The 10740-nt window shown below is 49.0% G+C and overlaps 1 long non-coding RNA gene across 1 annotated transcript; it reads left to right on the top strand.

Moving 5' to 3' along the window:
* The first annotated feature begins 589 nt into the window (after positions 1-589).
* On the top strand, positions 590-2897 carry LOC128069857 (uncharacterized). Its single transcript, XR_008201579.1, has 3 exons — positions 590-683; positions 2670-2705; positions 2845-2897. It is a non-coding gene; the product is annotated as an uncharacterized LOC128069857 (long non-coding RNA).
* Positions 2898-10740: the final 7843 nt, after the last annotated feature.

The following is a 10740-nucleotide window of genomic DNA, read 5'->3' as shown; positions in this document are numbered from 1 at the left end:
AGCCAATGGGGAGCCGCGCGCCCGTGATGTAAGGAAGGATGACGCTAATAGCTTCAGTGAGCCAATGGAGAGTCTTGTAAGTGTGCACTACGCCTTTAAGGGGCGGTGCCAGGGCAGACGTAACCAATAAGGAGGCTAAAAAAGATGAACAGGAAGTGGTGTCAGCAGCTTCAGCGGGGAGGGGAGAGGACGAGCCAATGGGGTGGGCGATGAAGTAGCAAGGAAGAGCTGCCGGGTAGCCAATGGGGGAGCCAGAGTGAAAGCAGTTGAGACCGCAAAGGGCAGTGCTAGAACTGGGTGAACCAGTGCCGAAGCCAGAAAGTGTAGAAGGACCCGGAGGCGGGACTGCAAAGAGCAGAACCAACTGGGATGTTTTAGGTGTTGTGAAGGAGATGAACAGCCAATAAGGAGGCCAGAGAAGAGGACAGTGCGTAGGCCGCCTGAGCTGTAGGGTGATCAGGCCACTGATCTGTAGAATGTAGGCAGCCTTTAGGAAGAGTACACCTCTGACGGATGAATTTACGTTCTCCTTAATCCTCTGTGACTCCCTGTTACCCCAGGAGTGTGAATGCCCAGAGCCCCTGAAGACCTAGATTGCATCCTCGTGTGAAACCTAAGAAGGCAAAACGGACCTCTCCTGTCGCAGTTAGTGGCCTGCCCGACCCAGCTCCAAGCCTTGAGCGGTACCACTCACTAACCAAGAATGCCCCTGATTATCATCTTCAGTATTCTCCAGACTTGGCATCATTCTTGAGTGAATGGCCAAATGAAAGTCAGAGCTTTGTGGGAAAGATTAGCTTTTTCTAACTCCAGCTCAGAAACACTGATGACTGTGTGCATTCAGGAGTTGGTTGGGCATGTTGGCAGACATTGACTAATGTAATCACAAATCAGAGCCCTGTCTTTCTTGCCTGACTCCACACCCCACAGTGGCCTCACCTCCCTTCTTTCTGTCTTGGGTCTCTACTCCTACTGTTCCCTTCAAGAGTAACGCTCCTTCTTGTCATCTAATGAACTCCTCTCACTCCCCTTCCACTCTTATTTTGAAACCCTGCCTCCTGTGGGAACGGAATTGTAGCTTATGTCCATTGAACATGACCATTCATACATTCTCCCTCCATCCTGGGAGGATTTTTCTGAACACCCACTGTATGGAAGGTTCTGACTCACAACATCCCTAGGAGAAAGGCAGTTCTCCTGGCGGGCTCCCCTCCTCAGGTCTGTGTCCAGGATAGGGTCGTGGGCCAGGAACTAATATGTTTAGTTGCAAATAACAGGGAAACCCACACAAAATAATACGGGCTTAAACAAGATAGAACTTTTTTTTCTCACCTAAAATTTCAAGATGTTAAGTAGTCCAGGAACTCCTTCGTCTGTGTCCTGGTCTGGTCTAAGACTGCCATCCTTCAACAAATCCTGTCAGCTCTCCATTTGCTATATTTCCCAAATATGCCCTCTCCCATTCCCTCCACTGCCAGCACCATCATCAGTCACATGGATTACTGCAGTAGCCTTCCTCTCACCGATGCCTCTGCTTCCACCCTCACTCCTACAGTCCATTCTACATTCAGCAATCAAAGGGATCCTGTTAAATCCTATGACAGTTCACATCTGTCCCCTGCTCACAACCCTCCCATGGCCTTCTGCTCATTCAGTAAAAGCCAAAGTCCTTACCATGGGCTATAAGGTCCTGTATGGTTCAGTGCCCCTCCCCCTGTCCCCTCTCTTACCTCACCTCCTACCCGTTTCTCTCACTTGCACCACTCTAACCACACGGACCTCCTTGGTATATTTGGAGCAGATCAGGCATATTCCCACATCAGGATCTTAGCACTGGCTATTTCCTCTGGAATTGCTCAGATATCATCTACATGACTCCCCCCTCACTTCCTTCAAATCTTTGTCAAAGGCCCACTTTGCAGACTTTCACCAACCTCTCTATTTAATCCTGTCCCCTCTCCCACCGAAGCCTCCTCTGCAAGAGGATGTAGTCCAGTGTAGAGAGGCGGTGACCCCGGCCTCTGCCCACTTGACTCCTTGGTCCTCGCTGTGCACGAGTCCTGGCCCCCAACAGCAGCAGCATCACCCCTCACTCAGCCTTCTCCCTCCTTTTCTGGTGCTCCTCTCACGGAGTGAGAGGATGGGTAGGGGCCCTGTGGGGAGGATGCAACCCACACCTTGGACTCTGAAAGGGAAAAAAGAGCCCCCTCTCTCAGGAGGGAGGCAAAGGTACTGGGGCAGGGAATGGGGCCTCAGCTTCTAGAACTGACCTGGTTTATAGTTATATAGTTCAGAACCCCCAAGTCCACAAGGAGCAAGGGGACATCCGTAAAGTCAGACTCCTTCCTTACAAGCACATTCCTCACCCCATCACTTGCTCTTAACCACATGCCACATCTTTTAAGCTCCTGCTGTATGCAGGATCCCTGACGGCCTCCAGCCTGAGACCTTACCCCACTTGGTGCCTCCCCTGGCTGCTCAGCACACATGGGCCATCTTTGGGTCTCAGACATATCCTACCACCTCAAACGCCTCAACCAGTGAAATTGTTTTGAACTAATGGTAGGGAGAGTTGGTTTTTTTTTTTTCTTTATTGTTGTTGTTGGCTGGTTTTTTTTTTTTTTTAGGTCTTTTTTCTCTATTCACTTTTTTTTTCTTGTCTTACAAAGCCAGGCCACCAGGCCCCTCTGCGCTTTTCCAGAAAGGTAAGTCTGAGTGGAGGAAAGACACTCTCCTTCTTTTGAAAACTTGGGAGGTGATGGGGAGAAAAAGAAGTAAAGGGGTGGGTCTTAGACAGGAGGCTTATACCATGTGAATAAGCTCTTCCCAATTTCTTTTCCCCAGGCCTGAAGCCGGTCTTGCAGATGGGTTGGAGTAGACGTTGGATGGCAGAACCCTAGGCTCTGCAGGGCACTGGAGTGCCAAGGGCAGAGTCTCAGCCATGGCTTATCTGGAGAAGCCCCTGGGAGGCTGCTCACGGCTGTTGACCATTGATTGGAGGAAATGCTCACTGAGGTGAGGAAATGCAGCCACCAAGTCTTGGACAACCTGAAACCTTCAAGCCCACCGAAGAATCTCCAAATCTCAGAACCTCCCTGTCATTGCAGCCTAGAATTTAAAATGTGAGACCATTGTGCTCAAGGAAACATGGGGGTTTCAAACTCCACCACCAATGGGACACAGGGCCCCTATTCACCAGCTCTGTTGTCCCAGGCACATTGCCGGACTACCTCATGTCTCTGTTTTCCGGATATGTGTAACAGCAGTGATGACAGATGGATCTCCAAGGGCTGTGGTGAGGATTGAACATGATCAGTTGTGAGAAGTGTTCAGTGCTGTGCCTAGCACATGGAAAATCTGAGATAACTGTTAGCTATGGGGATGATGGTGGATATTTGGAATTCTAAATCCTTAGAAACTGGGATTTGTCAGAGTAGAAAATTACAAAGGCTGAGGGCCTCAGAAGCATCAGAACATGATGTACCTGACCATGAGAAGTTTGGTGTCCCAACGGGCCTCTCCAGGCTTTGCGAGGATGGATATATTAATACTGGGGCCTGGTTGGGACCTTCCTGGTAGGGTAGCCTCTGGGTCAGAGTTCTCAGGCCCTGAGATATAATGAGGCAAGACTTTTCTCCCTTTCCTCATTCAGTGATGTTCAGTAGATTCTGGGAGTGATTCCCAGACTCTTGGATTCTGTGACTTGTGAGGGGGTAGGGAGGGACTCCCTGCATTTTTTCTCGGTGAATTAACTGCTATGACCCTCACCCTCGGTGAGAAGATGGGTTGCAAGAACGTCCAGATCTCCTCATCCTTGGGCAGTAAAAGCGTGATGACCATGTCAGTTCCACTTAAGGGTAAACAGGCCTGAGAGCAAGGCCTCTGGAAATGCAACCCTATTTCATTTCTTTCCCTGGCATTTACCATCCACACATAGTCTGTAGTTCGTCTCTCCCTTTCCTCGGAGACCCTCACATATGCCTTCACTCACAGAGTGGCATCTCTACTTGCCTGAGAAGCCCCTGTGATTTATTTGAGTTCTTTCCCCTTTTTTTTTCTAACTCTACACAATTGTTTTAAAAACTGTGGTTTCTCATGAGCCTTGTTATCTCATTGATACCTCTCACCTCTGTAGTGAGGGGAAGAAATCATATTTTCAGATGACTCGTAAAGGGCAAAGAAAAAACCCAAAATTTCAAAATTTCCGTTTAAGTCTCATAATCAAGAAGAGAAGAAACAGCAAGCGAGTGAGAGAGAGAGAGAGGAGAAAAAAACTATGAGAACCCCCCCCACCCCGTGATTATCAGCGTACACACTCATCAAAAAAAATTGGATTATTAGAAGAGAGAGGTCTGTGGCTTCCACACCGTGGTTTTTCTTCTCGGTATAAAAGCAAAGTTGTTTTTGATATGTGACAGTTTCCCACAAGCCAAGCTGATCCTTTTCTGTCAGTCCAGTTCACCAAGGTGAGTGTCCCCACTCTCCCCCACCAGATGTGGGTACAACGGAAGAGACGACAGTGAGGTAGGCATTGAGGGGATCAGGGGCCCTTGGGGACTGTCAAGACGCACACAGCTCCTGTGGTCCTGGTCAGGTAAGGTATTATTTACAGTAATAATAGTAATAACAAACGCCAGAAGACTGATCGATCAAGCACCTAATCAGTGCTGAGGCAGAGGCAAAGATAAATAAATGGATCAATGTGTGGATGGGTAAGATATTTTAAATATATCAACTGCCAATCTTTATGAATTGCAGAGCTTTGAACAACTTGAAATATTATCCGGGTAAAACTGGAAATTTTAACTACGTCTGTGGCATCTCTTCAGCTCTTCTCTCTTGATACCTCCCATCCCTCTCTGTCTCATGCTTTTTATGTTTCTCTGCCCGACTCTTTTTCTGTCTTTCCCTGGAATACACAATCTCCATCCCTCTGTCTCGCTCTGGCTCTGACCATCTCCCCTGTTGCTGTCTCCTCCATCTTGACCACACTCCGTCTGTCTCCTTTCCTCCATCTCTCCCACCACCTTTCCTATTCACTTGTCTTGCCTTCTCCCTGCCTGCCTCCCCACACCCCAACATCTAGCACATAACTTTGTACAGTTGGCGGTTAATAACAGTGTGTTAAGTAATGTTGAGAAGGACATGTACATTTTACAAGAATGAGCTTCAATTCTGTTTGCCCCGATCAAAAGAGGAGTTGGGTTGGGCTGCGCCCTTAACATGAACTTGTGCTTGCACCGCATGATGAGAGCCTCCTGGGGGGCACTTCACACCATTGTCAACCATGGTTTAGCTGTGGGGTCATACCCTTAGGACCTGGTGTGTGTGTGTGTGGCCAGGATCCATGTCCAGTAACAGTAGATCATTCAGGGTCAGTGTGATTTCGTCTCTGCAGGCTAACAAGTGCCCACTGAGTGTTAACTGTTAGTATTTTTTTTAACCAAATTAGAATCATGCTATCTGGCTACCTGTTAATTTTGTTTCTGCTTTATTCAATTAATAGGAGCATTTTTTTAGGTCACTGAAAAATGTTTCAACATAAAATGATCTTTTATAACTGTCCAGACTATCCTCACATTGGTGTGAACCACAGCTGATTTGACCAAGTGCTGATTTTTGGACATTCGGGTTGTTTCTAGTTTTTTTCCATAAGCATCCCTGATTAATCCCTCGGATTCCTACAAGTCGAGTGGCTAGGGCAAAGGGTTTGTGCATTTTTAAGGTTTCTGACCCTTTCTACAAATTGTTCTCCCAAAAGGTTGTCCTGTTTTATGTTCCCTCTACTTGAGCTAACCATGGGTGGGTATTATCATTTTTTTAGTCTTTTCTCAACATAACAGGTAAGAAAAATATTACCATGTTGTTGAAATTTGCACCTTTTGATATAGTGTTTGTTGACCATTCGTGCTTTTCCCCCCCCAGTTGTCTGGTCATGTCCTTACTCCTAATAGGGTGTTCATTATTTTAATTTATTGATGTGTCACAGCTCTTTTATATAAAAGAATATTAACCTTTCCTCAGCCATACATATACAGCAAATATTCTCTCTCAATCATATGCTGAAGTTGTTTTTCTATTTCTGCTGTTTTGTGATGCTTATGATGTTTTTATATTGTCAACGAGGTTAGTCTTTTCTTCTGTGGTTACTGTCTCTGGTTTTATGCTTAGAAAGTCCTTTCCCACTTGAAAATGAGATAAATGTTCACCTGTGTTGGCTTCTATTCTCTTTTATGGCTTCATTTTTTCCATTTACTTTAGAGGTTAAGAGTGTGGGTATTGGAGCCAAACTGTCTGGGACAAACCCAACCTCAGCCCAAGCAATCTGTGTGATTTTTAGCCAGGCATCTAACTTCTCTATACCTTCATTTCCTCATTGGTACTGTGATGGTACCAACCTCAAAGGGTGATTGCAAGGATTAAATCTCTCATCCTTCTTAAATGCTTAGCATAGGGCCTGGCATACAATAAACCTAAGATCAATATAAGATATTATTATTTATCCCTTTAATGAATCTGGAATTTATTTTAGGGTAGATGATGAGGGTGACATTTCACACTGGGCAGGGAGGGGTTGGTGGGAAAATGGACTGGTCAGTCATTAACTTTATTGTCCCCTTAATTATCCCAGAAACATTTGTTAAACAGTCTCTTTCAAATGTCTCCTGATTTGAAATGCCACATGCCACATTCATCACAACTCCATTCCTTGTAGATGTTGGTCTGTATTTGAGCTTTTCCCCTTCTGTTCTGTTCCTCAGTGTCTCTTCTGGTGCCAGGGCCACAGCATTTTGTGATTGTTGCTCTTCGCTACAATGTAGCACCCACTGAAAGCCCTGGCACCTTGCCCTTTGTTATTCCTTTGTTATTGTGGAATAACAAAGGATCAGTTCCTCCAGCCAGAGACCAACAACTGTTCTTACTTGGAGCATCTCTTTCTCTGTCTCTCTTATCTGTCTCTTTGTCTCTCCCCATCTCTGTGTTGTTTCTGTCTCTCTTGTTCTCTGTCTTTGACGTTCTGCTCCTGTGGGTTCCTTGCTTGTCCTCACTGTCTCTCCTTTCTCATTATCTTTCTCATTCTCTTTGTTTCTCTTTCCGAGTGTCTCTGTCCCACCCCATGTCTCTCGCATCTCTCTCTGTAGCTCTTGTCCTCTGGGTCTCTCTTTGTCTCTCTCTATCCTTGTCTCCAGCCATTCCCCTGGATAGAAGGGCAGTTATCAAATCAAAGGCCTGCAGACACTTAGCCGCTCACCCACAGAGCACAAGGCCACTGGCCCTCATCCACTCCACACCCCTCCCCTTCGCAGCATACAGAGGGGTCAGACTGAGGCCGGGACATGGGCAGGACGACTCCATGAAGCCCTCACAGAGACATAGTGGCAGAGTTGAGACCCGAGCTCAGATTCCGAGACTCTTAGAGGGGCCGTGGCTCTGTCTCTTTCCCCAACTGTAGGCCTCAGACTACTCCTCAGCACCCATCACAGGCACAGGGGGACCCTGGGCTGCCTCCCATCTGCTGCCGTTCCCCCTTCAGCCCTCTCACGAGTTGGACCCTTAGGGTCACAGTGTGGGGCCAGCCTCACAAGAGCTAGGCTGGGTGGGGTCCCAGGGCCCCATGAGTCAGGAAGCCTCATGGCCAGAGGGTGGTGATACTAGAGGGACATCAGTTGGTCTGTCTGTGAGTCTGGCTGTGGACAGGGCTCAGCCACGTCCCCAGAGTTGGCATTGGTCCCTGGGACTCTATCCCGGAGCCCCTCCAGAGAGCCTGATGGTGCACTCTCTACTGGCAAAAACCAGGGCCTTTCCTGCTCCCATGAGGTCCTAGCCAAAGGTGTGCTGGCCTCAACGTCCCCTTTCTTCCCTCCCCCATCTCTGGCAGAGTGGCTGTGAGTCTGGGAGCTTTGTCCCAGAATGGACCAGAAGACAGACCCTTCACGGGTCCATCTACTGATCACTGACATTTCATTAAGCATTTAGCAGGCATTAAATTTGGAAGATGGGTACTATTACTGTTTCAATTTACATATGAGCCTGAAGACAGTTACAGCTGGTTAGTGTCAGAGCCTGGTTCCAGGCTGGGGGAAGCAGAGAGGATGATTCTGACCTTCCTGCTTTCCCAGAACTTAGGAGGGAGGCCGAGGGGAGGCTTGCTGCAATTCCAGGCCTGGTAGGCAGGAGGCACTGTGAACTTCAGGAAGTTCCAGTGAATTTGGGCACCAGGGACGTTGGCCTTCACATACTGAGAAGTTGAGCCCATGGACTCCACAGAGTCTGTGGGTTCGAGATTCTGGGATCCTTTGAATCTAAGAAATAACGTTCTATGATTCTAAGGTTCTGGCATAGCACCATTTGAAGACTCCGAGGGCCCCAGTCTCTGTGGGGTCTGCATGGCACTCCCCAAGCGTCAAACCTTGGGCCTCTCCATGGCCCAAGAAGGGCCAGGTCTACAGGGCCCAGGGTTCGTCATGGTGGCCAGATGGATGTCACTCACCACATCCGCCAGCACCCACATCACCCCACCTGGGCCAAACCAGCTGCAGGACGGGATGGCCAATTCTCGGAATGAAACCCGTGGGGTGGGGTACCTGCCCCCTTCTTTTCCTCCTTGGTACTGATGAAGCCCAGTGCATCCGGCCGCCATGACGTCAATGGCAGAAATATCTGGGGAAGTCGGGGGCCGTGACAGCAGGGCTCAGATGCAGACCCCGATACGAAAATACAATCTGTGTCCCAGAAACATCCTCCATGTGGCTTCTGAGAAATAGTCAGAAAGGGACGCCCCAACAGACAGTGCAGGAAGCCGGCTGCCCAGTCTGGCCCTCCAGGTACCCCACCACCAGACAGACCATATCCACGGCCCCTTTCTGAGAATGTATCTATGCTGCCCTGACTCAGGTGGTTCCAGATATATCTGGGGAAGTGGTTTCTTATATGCTCTGGACAAGGGTCCAGGCGACTGGAGAACCGACCACAAGCTAGCCTTGTGGAGTAGGCCAGAGTGCTGGGAAACATTCATGCATCCACCAAAATCGGTACTGGTTTGCTCAGGTCTTCTGTGACAAAGTACTACAAACTAGGTGGCTTACAACAATAGAAATGGTTTGTCGCACAGTTCTGAAGGCCGAAGTCCAAGATCAAGGTGTTAGCAGGGGTGGTTCCTCGTAGGGGTATGAGAATCTGTTCATGCATCTTTCATAGCTTTGGATGGTTTGCTGGCAGCCTGATGTCCCTTGGCTCGTTCAAGCCTCACCGTGATCTCTGCCTGCCTTCATCCACTCATTCATTCACTCACGTCTTCAGGGTCTTCAACACTCTCTGGCCCTTGTTCTGAGCCTCCATAGACCCAGGCTCTTAATTCTCAGGCAGTAATGTCCAAGCCCCTGAAAGACTAGGGGTTTAAATACCTGGATTCTTACCCCTACTTCCTTCAGCACCATAGCTCTGACACCCACTGTGAGCTGACAGCAAAGGAAAAAAGGGGTTACTGCCCCCTCAGAACCCTCCCTTCTACTCCTCAGGTCTGCTCTCAGCAGCTCTGTGCCCATCCCAGTGCTGTGGGGTGGGATTGGGACATGAACACACACACATACGCACACACTTTCTGGAGAAAGTAGAGTTCTCAAGTCACCATGGGGCTGTGGGACACTGTACCTGGTTAGCCACTTTCACAGCATGGAAGTTGGACTTGGCAGTCCCTTCCAGTTCTGGCTTCCTCTCAGACTGGGATTACATGAATCTGAGAAACCAAGGCCCTGCCCATCAAAGAGTGTAAGGTTCTGGAGCCATTTAGGAGGACTTTCTGGACAGGGCTTGCATACAGGAAGAGGAGCAAGCATTCTGGGTAGGTCGAATAGCATGAGCAATGGCTGGGAGGCAGGCCTGCAAAGCAGAGATTGGGGTAAACTCTGGTGGGAGCCAAGTCAAAGAGCTTATACCAGCCCTGGCTCAAGAGAATCTGTATTTCCTCCTCTCTGGTGCCTGCCCTGCCAGCTCCGTGCAGGGTGGGAGTGTGGAGATGATCTTAGAGATGCCCGCCTAAGCTCCAGACTTCACTCAGCTCCTACCCGGCCTTGCCACTTGCACATCTAATGCCAGACTTTCCATGTCCCTCCACGCCTGGATCATGACCCCCAACCCTGCTCCCCTATGTCTCTCCCATCTCAGGTCATGTCAGCTCTGTCCTTCCAGCTGCCCAGCTAACACCCATAAGTCACCATGACCCGCCCTCTCTCACTTCCCACATCCAAGCTGCCATCCAGTTCTCCTGACTCCACCTTCAAAACATAACTAGAATCCACCCACTTCTCACCATCTCCACTGCCATCAGCCTGGTCTGGATTGTTGCTTGCCCTGGACTATTGTAGTAGCCTCCTCACTATTCCCCCTACTTCTGCCCTCACCTCCCTGGAGCATCCCCCTCTTACAGCAGCCAGAGGGATTTTTTGAGTCCATGCCCCCCTCTTACTCCCAAATATGCCCAAGTCACTGGGGTAACAATGCTCCCAGGAGAAAATCAGATCCCAGTCCTAGCAGGGTCAGCAAAGGTTGTGTGGCTTGTACCCAGTTCTGGGAGGACAGGAGGGCAGAGGCTTGAAGTCCACTACTCAAGTGCTGATATCTACCCTGACTGAAGCCCCCAAAACCAGCCTGAAATCCCCAGCAGGGTTGTGCCAGTGTGTGCGGGCAAGCTGTGTACTCGGTCTATGTATGTCTGCATGGGGGGGTGTGCTTGGAGACACA

This window comes from Budorcas taxicolor, chromosome X, assembly GCF_023091745.1.
Source record: "Budorcas taxicolor isolate Tak-1 chromosome X, Takin1.1, whole genome shotgun sequence".
NCBI classification, from domain to species: domain Eukaryota; kingdom Metazoa; phylum Chordata; class Mammalia; order Artiodactyla; family Bovidae; genus Budorcas; species Budorcas taxicolor.
Note: the sequence above shows the minus strand (reverse complement) of the source record. Positions and strands in the feature narration are given on the sequence as shown.